We start from the raw sequence: 18,618 nt of genomic DNA on the forward strand, positions 1-18,618 counted from the left end.
TTTCTTGACTATCTAGTTTTATAATGTACTAATTAAATATTTATTACTAGCATAGAATCAAAGAAAATAAGAGGCTTTAAGATATAAATCAGCTAGTCATTTAAGGTCAGAATGATATTTGACCTTTATATCAAATTACATATTTGAATAGCATTTGATAGTTCACAAAAATTATAGTTCCATATTATCTCTCAAGATCCTCACAACAGCCCTGGAGGTAGAAAGGCAAGGTATTATTATCCTAATTTAAAGAAGGGCGACCTGCCCAAGATTATGCAAGAGACAAGGGAGTGGGAGGAGCACTCTGGTCACGCCCCCAAATCATGGTCAGAGTCATTTCCATGTAATACAATGATAGAATCATGCAATTCGAGAACTGGGTAATGAGTAAATCCTGCTTCACCAGCTGACAAATGCACAGTGTCTCACCACAGGGATGTCTCCGGTTTGTCAATGCAAGCCCCACACGTCTAGATCAGTTGGGAAACCCAGACCACCCCTTCTCTCCTTCTAGCTCCACCTCCTTCCCCTGTGTCTAGGAATCACAGCCATCACAACCAGGGCTGATTGCTCTGGAAGTTGTTACCCTAGTGCTGTAGCAGCTGGGAGCCTGGCATCACTGCTGACTCTGGAACAGTCCATAGCTCTGCCCTTGGAAAGCAATGATTTTGTCAACATCCACTGCTGCCCACAGGATTTGAGCACGCTGTCCTTATACCTCTTACGTATGCCCCAGTCTAAGATAATTACACCACAACTCAGACCCCAGCCCCAGGTGTCAGGGAGCTACCACTCCTTTGAGCACCTGTGGATACACAGGCCGTCCAAAAGAAATGATTTGGATTGAGCTTCTTGTCCTCACTGTGGCCGTTACTGGTGCATTTCCCCTCAGGGGTTCCACAAAAAAGAAAGGAAGATGCTCCTTTCCTCAGGATTACACATTTAGACAAGTGCACCCATACTAACTGGCTCAGGGATCCCAATATTATAGTTTTTTGGATTCATTCACTCAGTCTCTTCCCCAGGTAACAAGTCAGGTGCAGAAGTAAGCTGCCCTAAAGCCTTTATATATGTATGTATGTATGTGTTGATTTAAATTTTGACTTCCTATTATGGCAAATTTAAAACACACACATAAAATAGAGAATATAGTATTATATCCCATCTCCAGCATATACCCATCACTCAGCTTTAACACCTATCAACCCTCGCCTAATCTTGTTTCATCTGTCCTGCCATTTCCCCCCTTCCCTCTAGAGTATCTTAATGGCAGTCCTGGAGATCATAGAATTTCACCCTTAAATTATTCATTATATGTCTATAATAGACAAAAGACTGTTTTCAAAAACATAACCACTGTATGCTTGTGACACAATATCATTATGACACTGACAAAATTATTAACCTTTAAATTAATAATAATTCCTTAATATCATCTAATATCCAGTCTTTGGTCAAATTTCCCCATTGTCTCAAAAACGTCTGTTTATAATTGATTGGTCAAATCAGGATCCACATACTGTATTTGGTTGTTAGGTGTCTTAAATCTCTTTTAATTTATTAAGGTAATTTCTTTGTTGAAGAAACCCTCTCATTTGTCCAGTAGAACTTTCCACATTCTGGGGTTAACTGATTGCATCTTGGTGTTGTTTGACACTTTCCTATATTGTTCATTCTCCCTTCTCTCCATAAATAGATAGTTACATTTACAGGCTTGATTGGATTCAAACTCAGAATATTCTGGGGAGTGGCAAAAATACCTCATAGGTGATTCAGTATATTTTCGATTGCACCACCTTAGGACGTGTATGATGTATGGTTGTTCAACTCTTAGTCATGTTACAATTGATCAGTGGGTCCTGGTGTCATAAGCCCAATCCATCCACATAACTTTATCCATCAATCTTTCACTTAATGGTTTTAGCAGCCATCGATGATTGTCATTAAAATCTGATATTTTTTTTGAGTCTCCGAAATGATGATTTTTTAAATCATTCCTTTTACATTTATTAGTTGGAAATATTTCATACAAAAGGACTTTTCCTTAACAACTCTTGGCTACCCTAAAATACAATTTGTACAAGAAAGGCAGAATAAATGTTTTATTTACCGATTGCCATTAATGTATAATTTAGCAACTTACTGTAACAACTTATAGGTAACTTGTAAGTTCCTTCTTTTCTTAATATCACTATAAACTTGTGGATGTTAACATCACTGATGTGATAAATGATTTAGAAAAGTTCTATAGGCAATGGTGAACCACCAAAGGCAGTTCCCAACTTTCAAACGTAAAGCATACCTGCAAATGTATCTAACAATCAAACAATAAACTTCCTTGGTTTAGGAGGAATCCTTTCCTACAGAGCTAAAAAGTAAGATCGAAATCTCTAAACATAGCTAAACTTTTAGCTACGACATTGAACAATGAATATTTCCAAGATTCTGCTTGGTCTCTGATTTTCTTCTTTCCTTCACTCTGTCTACTGGCCTTCATTTCATGAATGTCTCATCGTCTGGTTGAGGCTAGACACTCACTGCTTCTGGCACACTTAAGGATTTCATCTTTACATCATTCACATTACACTTATAAGATCTACATTTCCTATAACTAGTATTTGTACTTTCATTTTTATAAAATAAGAGCAAGTAAATACTCGAATAATTTTTTTCTTTTTTCTTTTTCTTTTTTTTTTATTATTATTTATTTATTTTTAGCTGTGTTGGGTCTTTGTTTCTGTGCAAGGGCTTTCTCTAGTTGCGGCAAGCGGGGGCCACTCTTCATTGCAGTGCATGGGCCTCTCACTATCGCGGCCTCTGTTGTTGCGGAGCACAGGCTCCAGATGCGCACAGCTCAGTAGTTGTGGCTCACAGGCCCAGTTGCTCCGCGGCATGTGGGATCTTCCCAGACCAGGGCTCGAACCCGCGTCCCCTGCGTTGGCAAGCAGACTCTCAACCACTGCGCCACCAGGGAAGCCCCTCTTGTTTTTTTAATTGAAGTATAGTTGATTTACTATGTTGTATTAGTTTCAGCACAGTGATTCAGTTATACATATATATATATATATATATATATATATATATATTCTTTTTCAGATTCTTTTCCCTTATATGTTAATACAAAATATTGAGTATAGTTCCCTGTGCTATACACTAGGTCCTTTCTGGTTATCTAGTTTATACATAGTAGTGTGTATATGTTAATCCCAGCCTCCTAATTTATCCCCCCTTTCCCTTTGGTAACCACAAGTTTGTTATCTATGTGTGTGAATACTCAAATATTGAACGCTGCTCTAATAATTGAAAACTAGCATGTGGACAGCATTGGGGATGAGGCTCAGACTGAAGCGTGGGCCAGCAGTGACTGCCACCATGGGGGAGTTCCACATGCTTGTCAGCTGATGTGCCAAGGCCAGAATTTATTCTGTAAAAGGAGGGTTGGGTATTTTGGTGGGGAGTGCATGAAACTGCTATTGAATGTGACACATTGGGTGTGCTGTCAGCTTACTCATTATATCTCCACTAGACAGTTAGTTAGTTAGTTAGTTCTAGGAGGGCAGGAGCCGCACTTGTATTGTTCATTTACTCCCAAGCATCCAGGACATGCTTTTTTGTTCTAAATGAAAGAATAAATGATGTATGCCAAGCAAGAGAAAAATCTACAACGGTTTTGAGCAGTGAGAATCATAATTAGATCTATTTTTCAGTTGTATCTGTTGCATATTTTTGACTCTGGGGTATTGGTATTATAAACTATCTTCTCTTTAAAAATTAATTTATCTGGGACTTCCCTGGCGGTCCAGTAGTTAAGACTTTACCTTCCAATGCAAGGGGTGCGGGTTTGATCCCTGGTCAGGGAGCTAAGATCCCACGTGCCTCCGGGCCAAAAAAACAAAAAAAACGTAAAACAGAAGCAATATTGTAACAAACTCAATAAAGACTTTAAAAATGGTCCACATCAAGAAAAAATCTTTAAAACTTAATTTATCTGAGACAGATGTAGTACATTTCATCTAGGAATATTTTGAAAAGTAAACAATCAAGTCAAATCACTGATAATTCCATTCCTTAAGGTTAACATTTGGGTATCTCATCCTGAAATTCTCTATGTATAATATTAAGAATACTGGAATCATCCAGAACATATTGTTCAGTAACCTACTTTTAACATTTAAATACATGGTTAACAGTATCCTATGTTACCTTTTCCTGCAATAGCAAATTTAAAAGTAACCAGACCTGGGCTTCCCTGGTGGTGCAGTGGTTAAGAATCCACCTGCCAATGCAGGGGACACGGGTTTGAGCCCTGGTCTGGGAAGATCCCACATGCCGTGGAGCAACTAAGCCTGTGCGCCACAACTACTGAGCCTGCGCTCTAGAGCCCGCAAGCCACAACTACTGAGCCCATGTGCTACAACTACTGAAGCCCGTGCGCCTAGAGCCCGTGCTCTGCAACGAGAAGTCACTGCAATGAGAAGCCTGGGCACCACAACGAAGAGTAGCCCCCACTCACCACAACCAGAGAAAGCCCACGCACAGAACGAAGACCCAACGCAGTCAAAAGTAAATAAATAAAATAAATAAATTTAAAAGTAACCAGACCCAAATCCAATTTCTAAACATGAAATTCTGATGAACAGGACCACAGAGCAGTGATTCTGATCAGAATTGTGCTTGTTAATAAAAGCAGGCTATTCCGTGGCACACACAGCTCCAGGATGTGAGATTAACTTCAACAACCATTCATTTAGATTTGGTTTGATTTTCGGCCAGTCTTATGACCAACTTGAAGCAGGTCCTAGGACAGAGAATGTTATGTTTGGTGTTCAGGGAAGCAGCAAAGTAGAGGAGCCACCCCAAATTCCAGACTAATAGATAGAGTCAACATTCTCTTTATAGCAAAGTTATCCATTTACTGCAGCAAAATTTAAACTAAAATGTTTAAAATGCCACATAAATTAGGTCAAACATCTTGTGGGGAAAGTAACCTGTTAGTATAGAAAGGAATGGAAACGGTGAACCTGAAAAGAAGCTGAAAAGACATTATCTGTAGATACATTTTGCTTTCAAGATTCTACACTATGTAAATGTCCTTCTAGAAGATGAATGTAGGCTGATTCATTGTCACTTGCTTCTGCAGTGGTTTTCCAGGCACCTTAGCTAGCAGCCACCCTGCCTGCAGGCTGTTGAGGGCAAATAAATGTTTCAGGCAGACTGACAATAGGAAAGAATTGTAGGACAAGAAACTACCTGCAATACCTAGGTGGGAGTATCCTGGAAAGTGTTGTGCTGAAATATGGACCCTTCCAGCTGGTTAACTTTGAGGTTCATGCATTTACTTTTGGTGAGGTTCACTCAGCAATAACAAGTGAATATATGACAGCCTAATGATTCATGGGAAAATGTAGTATTGCATACAGAATCGGAAGAGATTCAACATGAGTGCATGGTATTGCTAACTTCTTTTAAAAGCTTAAGGAAGGAACGTTTAGGCCTTTTGGGTTACCAGGTGTAGAATGCATTGTTTTTTGACATCACTATCCAGTTCCTTATTTTGGTGACAGTGACCCATTTTTTTTCCCAGGGAACCACTCCTCTTCTATAGTCCATGCTCTTTGGGTGAACCAGAGGTGAAGCATATGACTCATATTTGGCCAATCACAGCACAGAATTTTCCTAGCTCAGTAATTTGTTAAGGGATGGGCAGTTAACCAGGTTGGTTCAATTAGGGAATCCAGGACTACTGGGAAGGATCTCTTTCTTGCCGGACTTGTACGGGGGTGGAGGTACACTTGAAGTTGTTGGGAACTGTCTTGCTATCACGTGAAGTTTGAGTATAAAGCTAATATGGAGGACAGCTGAGCCTTTTTTTTTTTTTTTTTTCCCCCAAGAAGGCTCTCTCTTATTCATCCAAACTGATATGGGCGTGAGGGGCAAAAGACTGAAAATTCTAAGTCTACCCTTATTTTCGTTAAGTGTAAACTTACGAAGCTACAAGTGTCCAAATTAAATATTTGTAAGAAAACTGATGCTTGATGATAACAACAAACTCTACATTCCAATAATTTATTATATGAGCATTGTAAAATGTCTTTGTGATATGGCATTTTGGAGTGTGTAAAATAAAATAGATCTTTTCTCAAGAAATGTATAATCTGTTTAGATAAGACCAACATTAAAACACAAAACCCTTTAGAATGCAAGTGAATAGCAGATAGTAATGCATATAAATATTCTGAATGGTAATATAAAGTAACCGGTAACTACAAACAAAACTAGCCTAGAACAAAAAGCATGACAGGCTTTAGGCTAAACTGAGTATTTCCATTTAATTCTCAAGGCACTGATCTTTATATTTTAGTCTTTAGGTGGATTCATACATTTGTATTTCCTACCTGGATGTTTCCTGTGAATTACTGATTTGTATATTCAATTGCCTATTTGATGTCTCCACTTAGATGGCATCTAAGACAGGCATCACAAACTCACCTTGTCCAAAAAGTCTTTTCCTCCAAACCTGTTTGAATAGACTGCCTTTCAGATTTCAGTAGATGGCAACCCCATCCTTCCAGTGGCTCAGGTCTAAACCTTAAGTGTTATCTTTTTTCTCACACCTGGAAGCCATTCTATAAGCAAAGCTTACTGGCTCTATCTTCAAAATATATTTGGAATCTAACCACTTCTTACTACCTTCACTACTATCTGAATTATTGTAATACTGGTCTTCCTGATCTCATCCTTCCCCCCCTAAAGTCTATTTACAATCCAGCAGCTGAAAGTCTTCTCATTTTATTAGGAAAAATTTAAAACGTACAGCAAAGTTGAAAGATTTTACAGTGATCCCTCTGTATACCAGTAACAGAGCAGTCCTTTTCAAGATGACAGATCGTGTAGCTCCGCTGCTCAAAACTCCTCAACAGCTTATGTCATTCAAAGAGGAAAAGCCAATTTCTTACCATGGTCTACAAGACCCAGCACGCTCTGGTCCCTGCTACCATTCCTCCCTCTTGTCCATTACTCTTCAGCCACACTGGCCTCCTCTTTGCTCCTCAAACACGGTAAGTACATTCTTGCTTTAGGGCCTTTGCGCTTGCTTTCCCTTAGCTTGGGATGCTCTCCCCATCACAGATTTGCACAGCTTGCCTCTTTCTTTGCATCACCTCATTAGGTCTTCTCTGACTCTTCCAAATATTAGGTTGAACAGTATAACACTAATGTCATCCTACCAGGCTGTACCACATAAACTTAATATCATCCTGAGGTTAAAAAGAAAAAAGATGTAAAAAGATCAGTACTTTCATATAGTTCAAACTAATAAAATAGCAACAGCACCCTACCCTCTCATTCTTACCTGGGTTCCTATATTCTTGATAGCACTTCTCACCATCTTATGTACTGTTTATGTATTGTCTGTAAGATCCTCAAAGACAGGGAGTCTGTGTGTTTTGTCCACCACTGTGTACTCAGTGTGCAGACCAGTACTTGGCCTATAGTGCACACCCAGGTCATATTTATTTAAAGAATGAATTCTTTACACTGAAGCTAGAGAGATCATTTAAAACCACAAAGTCTGATCATGTCATTCCTACTAAAAACTCTTCAATTCATTTGCATTGCTTTCAAAACAAAGATAAGAATCCTTAGGAAGCCTGTAAGGCCCTGCATGGTGGGCCTTTGGTTCTCTAGACTCATCTCACATTATCTCCCTCATTTCTTTATAGTCCCTGAGACTCTCTGCTTGTGCCATCATGAGCTCTTTATGTTTTTCCTTTCTCTTCCCCAACTTCTGCACTGAGTTCACTCTGAAGCAGTTTTAAATCTTGGCTCAGAGAATCTCTTGCTAGGAGAAGTCATTTCTGATACTTCAGATTAGGTTGAGTTCCACTTTGATGCCCTTGATTCCTGTGGTCAAAAGCTGGAAGAAGGACCTTTGTTTGTGTTTTCTTTGAAGAAAGAATTCAGCAAAGAGACCAAGATTGTGAAAAAGACAAAAGCATTTATTAGAAACAAAGTGTGTGTGGAAGGAACAAAGTATGTGTGGAAAAAAAAAAATGTGTGGAACACACAGTGAGCTCAGAGTGAGTTGCCCCCAATAGGGGCAGCTTAGATTGCTTATATAGGGGCAGTTTTCCAGATTGTCTCTGGCCAATCATCTCCATATCTGGTCCCGGTGTGGGCACGCATCTCTCAGCCAAGATGGACTCCAGCTGGCATCTTCTCCCTCCTTTTGTCCTTCCCCTAGCCTGAGGGCCTCCTCTGCACACGTGCTGGGCTGGGAAATCCACAAGAATGCACCCAATCAGGGCCCAATGCTGCTGCTGGTTTCCCATCTCAAAGCGTCATCAGGAGACCAGTTACAGCTGCTCAGCCTGGGGCCTGTCTCTCCTACCTCACCCTCATGCACCACATACCTACCCTTAGTAATACCTATTAGGATTATAAAGTTAATTTTGTGTGATCATTTATCTCCCTTACCAGACAGTAAGTTTCCTGAGAGAAGGAAACACAGCTTTCTTTTTAACTTTTCCTTGAATCCCTAGCATCTAGGAAGTATCTTGGCACATAGTAAGAACTTAATACTCACTTAAAAAATAGATCCTGTTGTGTTCCGATGTTAGTAGTGCCTAACTGGGGGCCTGGTATACAGTAGATGAGTAAGTTTGCTAAATGAGCTGTAATATGAAGAATGTTTGATTACTCATTTACAATGTATATACGATGCAGAAGAGCCATCACTTGATTATCTGTGATTAGGCATTTATACATAACTGATACCTACACGAATTTACAAATTCTCCCTTCTCATCAAACTTTCCTCATCACTAAGTCTGAAGAAAGTAACTTACACTTCTTCTCTTTCCTTCGTTTGCTCTCTGGTGGAGTAAAGGACGAGCGCTCTGGCTAGGAGAGTCCATATGGAGCTAGAATTAGCCTAAGTGAGATCTGGCTTCCGAACCAACAGACCGCAGCATTCTCATTCGGATAGTTAGATGTTTACAAACTTTTTTTTTTCCCAGTCAAATGAGGACCTTTGCATTCTTTTACTTTAATAGCAATCTCTTTGAAAACATTTCAGTGGTCAGAGGATGTATTAAAACACACACGCAGGTTGTATAAATTTATAGGTTTATTAGGGCAGGAAGACTTGGAACAATATAAGCAGAAAAAACAAAAATCTTACAAATAAATCACTTTTAAGTGTGTTGACCCACAGAATTTTTTAGTAAACTTGTAATTCCAGATGAATACTGTGGCAAGCTTATTGATATTGTCATCTGCTAATTAAGGAAAGGGAGAAGAGCCAGATATAACAGAAATGAATTGTTGCAAAGTGGTAATTTTCTGATATGATGAAACACAAAAAGAAACTAAAAATCTAAAGATAGCAAGATGTCAATTTCTTAGTTTTAATAATGTATTATAGGTTATGTAAGATGCTGCCAACGGGGGAAACTGGGTAAAGCGTACACAGGACTTGTCTGTACTATTTTTGTAACTTCTTGTGAGTCTATAGTTATTCCCCTCCTCCACCCCCAAAAAAAGGAAAGCAAGAAAAAAATAGGAAATCTAGATAAGAAATAATGTTTGGAAAGACAACTTAAAGCAAATATACATAGTCAGCAGTCACAGACTGTTGCTTTGCTAGGTTTCCATAGGTTTGTAAGGAGTTAACCAAAATTTTAAAAATTCTTCCGAAGTGTGCTACATAAATACACTTTACTAATAAAAATATTGGGCTCTGAAAAGTAGCGTCCTATTTTTAATGTTTGAACTAATGTTTTCCAGAGATGTGTGTAGAGTGAAACATAGTATTGTGTTTGCAAAAGTTAATTTTGTGAAAGCCACAAAAATGAGTGTTTGCTCTTGAGAAAGGAAAATTTGTATTTCTTGACATCATCAAAGAAAAATGTGAAGGATCTGATATGAAATGAACAAAAATGTACAAATCCTACCACCTCATTGCTCAAAACCATATAAATACTTTCAAATTTTTCCTTCATCTATTAATATGTCCCTGGAGCGGACAGCCCACACAGACCTGGGGGCATTCACATGTCAGAATATTCCATAAAGATTTGGGAACACATATTTTTGGCAGAAGAATGTGCAGGGAAAGACTCTGCTTGTGAAACAGTTCAGAGTGATGCATTTAGTCAGGATCCCCTTGCAATGACAAAACGTTAGTGTCATACTTTATAACATTCTTGGGAGCCTTCAAAAGACACATGCCATCATGAACTTTTTAAAAATATTTATTTATTTGGATGTGCCAGGTCTTAGTTGCGGCATACAGGATCTTTAGTTGCTGCAGGTGGGATCTAGTTCCCTGACCAGGGATTGAACCCGGGCCCCCTGCATTGGGAGTGTGGAGTCTTAGCCACTGGACCACCAGGGAAGTCCCCATTGTGAACTTTAAAACAAGTGGAATGGTTTTTTTGGCAACAGATAGCAAATATCCTATAGTGGGAGAAGTAAAAATACAGAGAAGTTCCAAAATTGCCTCATACCACTCTACCTTAAAGTATACTCTCACAATAAAATTATAAGAGCAACATAGAAATTTGCTTGGCCGGACACTTCATTTATATTTCCTTTTTAAATATTAAAGTACAGCAATATGGCATAAAGTAAAAGGGGAATTAGGGCCAGAAAGACTAGAGTTTCAAATTCTGACTCTCAGCTACTAGTTTTGTTACCTTAGGCAAGTCATAATTGCTCTGAATCTCAATGTCTTTGTTACTAAAATGGGTATAATAATCCCCATATCTCAAGGTTGGTCCTAGTACTGAAAGGGATAATATATTTAATAGCTTAGTACAATGCTGTGCAAATAGTAGGTAGTCAATAAGTGTGAGCTTCCTCCCAGTTTTCCCAGAAGATATGGCAAAACCTTTCTTTCTCTGTTAGTTTGGTATGAGCCAAAAAAAGTGGCTAAGGAGTAAAATAAAAAAAAGTAAGAGCATCTAATCCTAATATTACCCAATCTTTCCATTAATTATGCAGTTATATAAACTTAAACTAATATTTAATAAACATTATTGGATTTATTGGTATTATTCAGGTACCTGAATAGGTTCTCTCTTGAAAGTCCGCTTTTTATTTTATCTTTAACTGATTTAGCAAAAATATGTCATTAATCCTTTTATTCAGATCATAACATAGTATGATCTTTCGGGAATATTAAGCCCCTCTTGATCCCAGGTGAAAACCATAGTTTCAGTATTTGCTCACAGGTCTGAGCAAAATAGTGACATGGAAAGAGAAAGCGCGAGGTTAGAGATTTTGTCTTTCAAGGCTGATGGTATGATAATTCTCCTGTGATGAAGCCACCTGTTGATGTCTCACTGCCTAGAGACCAAAGTTCCCTAGTTCATGCCTCCCTCGCAGTGCCATACTCCAGCCCTCATGAACTCTAAAGGGAGAGCAAGCCTTCTGAAATCGCAGGGGTGGGCAGCAGAGAAACAGCCCTTGGAAGGCATTAGAGCCAGGTTCTTAACATGGAATTGTGGGCTTATTCAGGGGGTTCTGGAACCTACAGTCCCTGGATGTAAAGTGGTGTCGAAGTGTATTTCGTGCCTTCTTCCCAGGAGGCTGCTCAACTACCACTTCCCTCTAGAGGTCTTCTCCAACCTGCCAGAGGTCTCGCCCACAAAATCTCTCATCACCTTTGTGTATTTCCTGCGGAGCCTCATCGCAATCTGTCATTGCCTTGTTTGCTTAAATCCGTCTGCCCTACTAGAAGATGAGCTTCCCAAAGCGCAGGACCCTGGTCTTTCTCCAGGGCCTTGAACCTGGTGGATCTCGAGAGATACTTCCAGAATGAAGGACAGGTCCGTGTCCATCAGATATTTAACGGACTCTATATTCTTCCCCCCTCGCCCCCAGCATTCTTCTCCGGAAATCATTTCAAAATCATTCATTTTGGAAATAAGGCTTTCAGCATTTCGACCACACCCACCCACCTTCGTTCCTACCGTTAGAATTGCCACCCGGGCCCACTCACCCAAGCCCACTAGGCCGGACAGTTTGGAGGTGACCAGGGCAGGGGCTGCCTCGAACGGGCACGCGCATCAATTCACATTCCCGGACCCGGTCCTGGGGCGGAGGGGTTGGGTGGGCCCCGCGGGCCCGGAGGAGCCACCTCGGGAGGCCGCCCGGGCCTCCACCTTACCCGCGGTCCCAAACCTCTTTCCCACAGGCGGTGCGCAGCCGGCCGCTGAGAGACAAGCCCGTCCCGCAGCGCGCGCCACCGCGACCACAACTGCTTCCGGGTGAGCGGGTCGTCGACACTGTGGCCCCGCCCCTCCTCCGCCTCCGCCGCCCGCCGCTCGGGCTGCGGCTCCGCCTGGGGGCCGGTTCCCGCTGTCTCAGCCGCGGCGCCGAGGGACATCGGCGTGACTGACTGACCGGCTGCCGGCGCTGGGAGCCGCCGCATCCAGCCCGGTCCGCCTGGCCGGGGACCCAGGACCGAGTCCGCCCCTCGCGCCCCTCGCCTTTCGCCCCGGCGGGCTCCCGACCGGCGAGCTGCGCTCCGGCCCTTCCCGGGCGGCGTCGCAGCCATAGCCCGCGCCCGGAGACAGGTAAGGGCCGCTCCTCCCGCCGGCCAGGAGGGGAGCGGGGAGCGGGGCCGCCTTCCCGGCCTCTGCAGCCCGGCGAGGTCCGCGCCGCCGCGGACTCCTGCTGGGGGCCGGGCCCCCAGGCGGGCCCCGGGGTCGAGGTCGCCCCCTGCCTGCGGCGTCCTCGGGCTTCACGCCGGGTCTCGAACGCGCAGCCTCGGTCCGCGAGCGGGGACGGCGTTACTCCCATTGTGGGAGAAATGAACTCGGGCCGCTGTCTCTCCGCTTCGAGTGCTCGGGGCTCCTCCTGCTCCCCGGGCGCGGCACTCCCTCGGTTCTGTACCCGACCGGCCACTCCGGGGAAGGGTGTCAGGCCGGTGGAGGGCGTAGCGCTTTTGTGGGATTTTTTTTTTCTTCTTCCTTGACCCGAACTGAAGCGCGGGCATAACAGGCGCTTGTTAGGAGTGTCAGGGTTAATGCTTGACTAATGCGAGGTGTTATTCACACCCAGATTGTTAAGCTATATAGCTCCATCCAGGCCTGCTTCTCGTGCCCGTGGATATCCCGCAGGAAGCTGGAGGACCTAAGGAAACCCGTGTCTTTTTCTTTCTTCGAGGGGACGGAAAAGTGCAAGTGTTTGCTCTACTTTTTCCACCGTGGGAGATACAAATATCAGGCTGCGGAGACCTGGCCAGGGAAATATTGCATCCTAAACTGTAACTCTTTGTAGCGTATTTTCTTTGAGTTTCCATTTAATGACTCAGCATTTCTGTCCTAAAAAGAAAAGCTGCAGCGTAGGTTCATTGATTAAAAGATGTATGTAAGGATAACAGTGCCCGTTACTTTTTTATGGCATCACAATGGGAAGAGAATGTGGATACAGTAATGGAACCACAGAGATGGAGAGCGGGGTGTGGATGGATCAGTTCTTAATTAGTGTTTAAAATAACATTGTTTCAAGGTTAAAATGTTTATTTGGGGGATGCTTCTGTATGAAGAGGTGCAATTGTTGGAAAAGACAAAGTGTTGCAGGTAAGGGTTAGTTGGCAGGGACTTGACGTTTGCTGAGGTTTGAAGGTCTTGCAGAATTAACCCTGTTTAACAAACATCATGCTCTGTTTAACACATGTAGAGATGATGACCCAGTACTATACTCATGTAGAATAAGAATTTCGGAAAGTGTGATTCATTTAGGAAGTTAGGTCACTCGCTTTGTGAATCATTGATATGGATCTTAAACTTGGAATAGAGGAAAGCTAGAGGTTTGTTACTGCCTGTTTAATTAGATGCCTTTGCTCATAGAAAGTGTTGTATTGATGCTTTGTTAGGTTTGTTGCTGCATATTTATTGTCATGAAGTATGGTAAGGAAATAAAAAGTGAACTTTTGCAGAAGCTTTGGATTTAGAATAGTTTGTTAGTTCCTAAGTGGATTGTTGTGATTTTACCCACTTTCTTCTTCTTTTTTTTTTTTCCAAATGTGGGAAGATAAATGAAGGAAGATAAGTGTCCAGAAACAAAATAAATGTCGGTGAAAAGGAGAGCTACCATCTTTAAGGCAGGAAAAACTTCACTGAAAGAATCTGCGGTACACAGAAGAGTCTTGAGTGAAAGGCCTTACCCATTTGGGGGAATCTGCCCTTAAAAATGTGCAATGAGACTATGCTGAGCTCATATTTAAGTTCTGATAGAGAAGAAAGTGTGTATTGAAGTGGTGATTCATTATTGGAATGAATTCGTTTTAAACTAGAAATAACTTTTTATTGCAGAAATGTAATTTGATCATTTTTGGCTTTTAAAGTGTTGCTAAGCAAAATGACTTTGAATCACAGCGTTCTTAATACTCTTAGCCTTCTTTTCTTTTTCTTCTTTTTGGAAGTCAGCTTATTTTACCTTGATTTTGATTTATAAGGAACTTTAGTTAGTTATCAGTTATAAAGTAATGGTAAGTTTACCCTGTTGGTCTTGCTTACTAAATTCCTTTAATTGTTTGACTAAATTTCCGCGTCTTATTTCCTTGGATATCCATTCTTATATTCAGAGCGTTCCCTAATGTTGCTTTTGATTTGTGTCCAGCTAATAGTGACTTAAGAGTTTCAGTTTCCAGTGAACAGCTATTCCCTTTTGGAAAATCCCTTGTGGAAACTGCCTGAACTGACAGTCCTGATAGGTAGATATGCAAGAGAAGCCTTCTTAGGTCAGGATTTAAGCATCTCCACAATGAAGGAATAAAGTGATACGGGGAATATATTTGGCAAAGCAGAGTCTTCTTCTCTCAAAACAAAACCAAAAACTGATCTTTACTAGAAATGAGAGAGAGGGAGCAGTTTCTTGCAGAGCTGTTTGTGAATTGTTTACCCTGCTCCTAGTTTGAAGAGGAACAGAATTGATGATAATATATTAAAAAAAAAACTCCCTATAGCGTGTTGGGAATGTCTGTGAGGATCATTTTAGAGGAAATACAGTTCTTCTGTCCTCACCATAGAAGTACTTTCCATTGCACCTACAAAGTAGAGACCATTTCATAGCCTTTTCCTTTTAGGTGGTTGCTTTCTCTCTGGAGAATCTGAATGGAGAGATGGTCCTTTAACAGGAAAAATGTACCACCTTATCCAGTTTGCAAATAAAGATTTTATGACCATCATTCAAAACTCAACTTTTAAAACTTCAGAAGGAAGGAATTGAGCAAAATTTACCCTGTGAGTAAAATAACTTTGGCTTTTTCTCTATTCTTTCCTTTAAGGTAATAGATAGGATACCATTAGAAATTATTTTTTTTGTGTTGCACATTGTGCTTTCACCTTAAAAAACTTTTTGGCCTACAATAAATGAAGCCACACTTAAAAGGAATCAAACACTGGGCTAAAAACTGGGTTTATTGTATGCTAATACTTTTTCAGTTATTCTATTATGTCTTTGTTTTGGTTGGGGAATGGAGAGAGAATTCTGTTTCTTGTAGAAGCTCTGAGATTTGCTCCATAAGTATGCTTTTGTTTTGGTCTAGTGGTGGGGAGAGCAGTAGATAAGAGTACGGGTGGTTAAGAAGAGGGAAGGGACTTCCTTGGTGGTGCGGTGCTTAAGAATCTGCCTGCCAATGCAGGGGACATGGGTTCAATCCCTGGTCCGGGAAGATCCCACATGCAGCAGAGCAACTAAGCCCTTGCGCAAACCCAGTGCAGCCATAAATAAATAAATTAATGTTAAAAAAAAAGAAGAAGAGGGAAGAAATGGCATCCATAGAAGGGGAGTGCTCACTTATGGATTCAGTAGATGTTTGTGGGACTTTTAAAAATTGCTAAACATTTAAAAAGAAAATGTTATATGGTGAAAAGGAAGTTTTCTTTCCACAATAAACTTCTAACCTTCTTCCCCCACCCCCTACGCCGACTACATAATCCAAGCAACCACTCTTAATGGTTTCCTGTGTATCTCTCTCCAAATTTTCTCTTACATATATAATCACCTGTGTTTAGGAGAAATGTCCTATACCTTTTATTCTTACCTTTGATATGTCTTAGAGATCATTGTATATTAGCACATATGTCCAGCTAATTTTTAAAAAGACTGGATGTCCTGCCTAGTGTAGATGAACCATAGCTTGTTCATTTTCCATAATTTATTTTAACATTCCCTATTAACAGACATTTAGGTTGTTTTTAGCTTTCCACTAACACTGCTGTAAGGAACAACTCATATGTAAGTCTTTGCTCTTTGCATAAGTGTGTGTATGGAATTTATTTCTGAAAGTGTGAGTGTAAGGTTCGGACTTAAATTGTGAAATTTTAAAAATTTATTTCAAGCTTATATTGAGATTTATTTTATAATAGAAGTTACCTTTTTTCTTAACCTTGTAGGAGAAAAGAGTGCTTAATTACTTTGTATTCTTTATCCTCACAATTTAAAAATATACTGTAAATGTATTTTATAAGGTAATTTTAAACATTTTAGAGTGACAGCTGGGTAATTTTATTTGTACCGGTAAAGGTAAAGGTACTGTACCTTGAAGACGGTGCTATTACAGACAAACTCCTTCATTTATATTTGGTAATACTAGTTAAATGAGTGCCTTTTGTAGTAGCTTGATTGTTTTAGGATTTGATGACCAATATCAATTAAAAACATTGTATATAGTTTTACTTCTTGCCCTGCAGAAGTCTGCTGCCATATTGCTAGTCACATGGGAAATAAATGGCCTACCTTCTCTCTTCCTTTATCATCTGTAGCCTAGTCTATTCCTAATAAAATAAACCTCTGTGGGGTTTGAGATCCAAAAATCCTTTTGCAAACCAAAGTGCTATTGATGGATTAATTTCTCAAGGCAAAAGGTAGGTACAGATTTAATCTTTATTCTTCAAAGTGTTTGTGAGCAGAGTAAGGGAGGTTTACATTTTTAATTTCAATGTTACACAGCTCACTCATGACCGGGAGGAGGTTCAGGAATCTTTGCCCTTTTAAAATGAGAGAGACTAGTGGAAAAAAAAAAGTGCTGAGGGACTAACATATGAGGATGAAGTTGGAACTTGTGAGTGGCAGTTTCCCTGGCTGGTGCCCAGGGTCTATTCTGAGGCCTTGTCAAAGCGCGTCTGACAGAACCCACCACATAACCACAATCTATCCTGGCCCCACTGCAAGTCAGGAAGGCCTGCGGTTTAGGAAAAGTGGCAACAACAGAAGAGGGAGCTTATAAAGGACATTTGCCTTCAGAAGATTAAGGCTAAGTTTTGGGGTGAAAATGTGCTTAGCATGCGTATCCTAGGATCCAGTTTTTTTTGGTCTTCCCTTTTTAGGGAATGAGCATGATTAAGGAAAACTAACGAGGCCAGCATTTTAGAAAAATGTGCACAAAGAAGAGCACAGGATCGTACCAGTATTGATGTCATGTCTGGTTCTGAGAGTGTTTGGCGGGGATCAGTCAAATGTTTTACAACAGGGGAAAAACATTACTGTTACCCACACAGGGAGGCCGTGCCCCGAGTTGAAATAGTAGTCCAATTCAGAGACCTTTACACTTGTCCCTGGGATCAAAAGGACACTGGGAATGATGGGCTGTTTTACAGGATTATTTTGAGTTTATACAGAGAAATCAGCTTCTTCCCAAATTCTCATTCTCTTCTTCCCATAGAACTGTACGGTAGCATGTGTAATATCAGGAAGTTATCTCTTTAAACTCTTGCTTATTACCAGATGCTGTGTCCCAGCATAGCTGCCTTTCTGTACCAGGTGCTTTCTCATGAAAACCTTGGTGTTTCTGTACTTAGTGAATAAAGTACTTGGGTTTGAAGTTCTTTAACTGATCTCACTTCTTAGGCTAGAAAGCTGTTAAAGAGCTTAGTGTGCCAGTCTTTTGATCAAGGTTCATGTCACCATATTTATCCGCAGCCTTGGATTAGAGTGGAGGTTGTTTGAAGAATTTGGCATACAGACTTAATTTATAGATGCAAAGCCTGCAGATAGTTTCCTTTCTTTTGCCTTAGGTTAGGTTGACACTCCAGGAAACTGAGTTTTTCTTGCCCTCAGAAATTTGGATTGTTAGCATTTGATGATGATGATGTATTTAGTATTCAGTGTGAGGAGAAAAAATAATCGTAATATTTTTCTCTCTTCTCTATTCCTATTATCTGGTTTATTCCTATTATCTTATTATATCCCTTCCCTTTTTCGGCCTTCCCCTCCTCCTCCTAAAAGAGTGGGATTAGAACAGCGCAGAGGGGAGAGAGCGGAAAAGAGGTTGGGAAAACCTTGGAGTGCAACGGCTTATCAGGGTGTTTTTATTTTCTCAGAGGTAGATTATTACTTTAAAATCATAGTCATCTTTTTCCAGTGCTTTCAATTTGAACCCTCTATATCTTAGTTTTCTTTCATTATGAACACCAAAATTTTAACTACTTTTGATACAAAATGTCTTTACTGCTTTAGGAAACAAATTTAACTTTTAAGTTGCTTGTTCTGATCACATTGTTATTCTTTCTACATCTCCCACTTTCCTCAATAGAAACATTTTAACAGCTAGGAGCAGTTTTTTGGCTGTCTGATTTCTCCCTTAAGTAGAGTATGCTGTGTGCA

The 18,618-nt window shown here is 40.6% G+C and overlaps 1 protein-coding gene and 1 long non-coding RNA gene across 34 annotated transcripts in view; one reads left to right on the plus strand and one right to left on the minus strand.

Moving 5' to 3' along the window:
- Positions 1-5,821: 5,821 nt before the first annotated feature.
- On the minus strand, positions 5,822-12,154 carry LOC309637799. Its single transcript, XR_014250814.1, has 2 exons — positions 12,005-12,154; positions 5,822-9,275 (listed from the first exon to the last, which is right to left on the minus strand). It is a non-coding gene; the product is annotated as an uncharacterized lncRNA (long non-coding RNA).
- Positions 12,155-12,333: 179 nt separating this feature from the next.
- Positions 12,334-18,618, plus strand: part of LRRFIP2 (LRR binding FLII interacting protein 2) — a 121,550-nt gene continuing 115,265 nt past the window's right edge. For 8 of the 33 annotated variants that reach the window (XM_082412827.1, XM_082412859.1, XM_082412855.1 and 5 more), the window contains exons 1-2: positions 12,335-12,581; positions 15,098-15,254. The gene's annotated coding sequence lies outside the window, so the exon portion shown is untranslated. Of the gene's footprint in view, positions 12,582-15,097; positions 15,255-18,618 lie in introns of all 33 variants that reach the window. The other 25 variants (XM_082412857.1, XM_082412828.1, XM_082412829.1 and 22 more) reach the window with 14 other exon arrangements.

This window comes from Balaenoptera physalus (genome assembly GCF_965194825.1).
Source record: "Balaenoptera physalus genome assembly, chromosome: 11".
Lineage (NCBI taxonomy): Eukaryota > Metazoa > Chordata > Mammalia > Artiodactyla > Balaenopteridae > Balaenoptera > Balaenoptera physalus.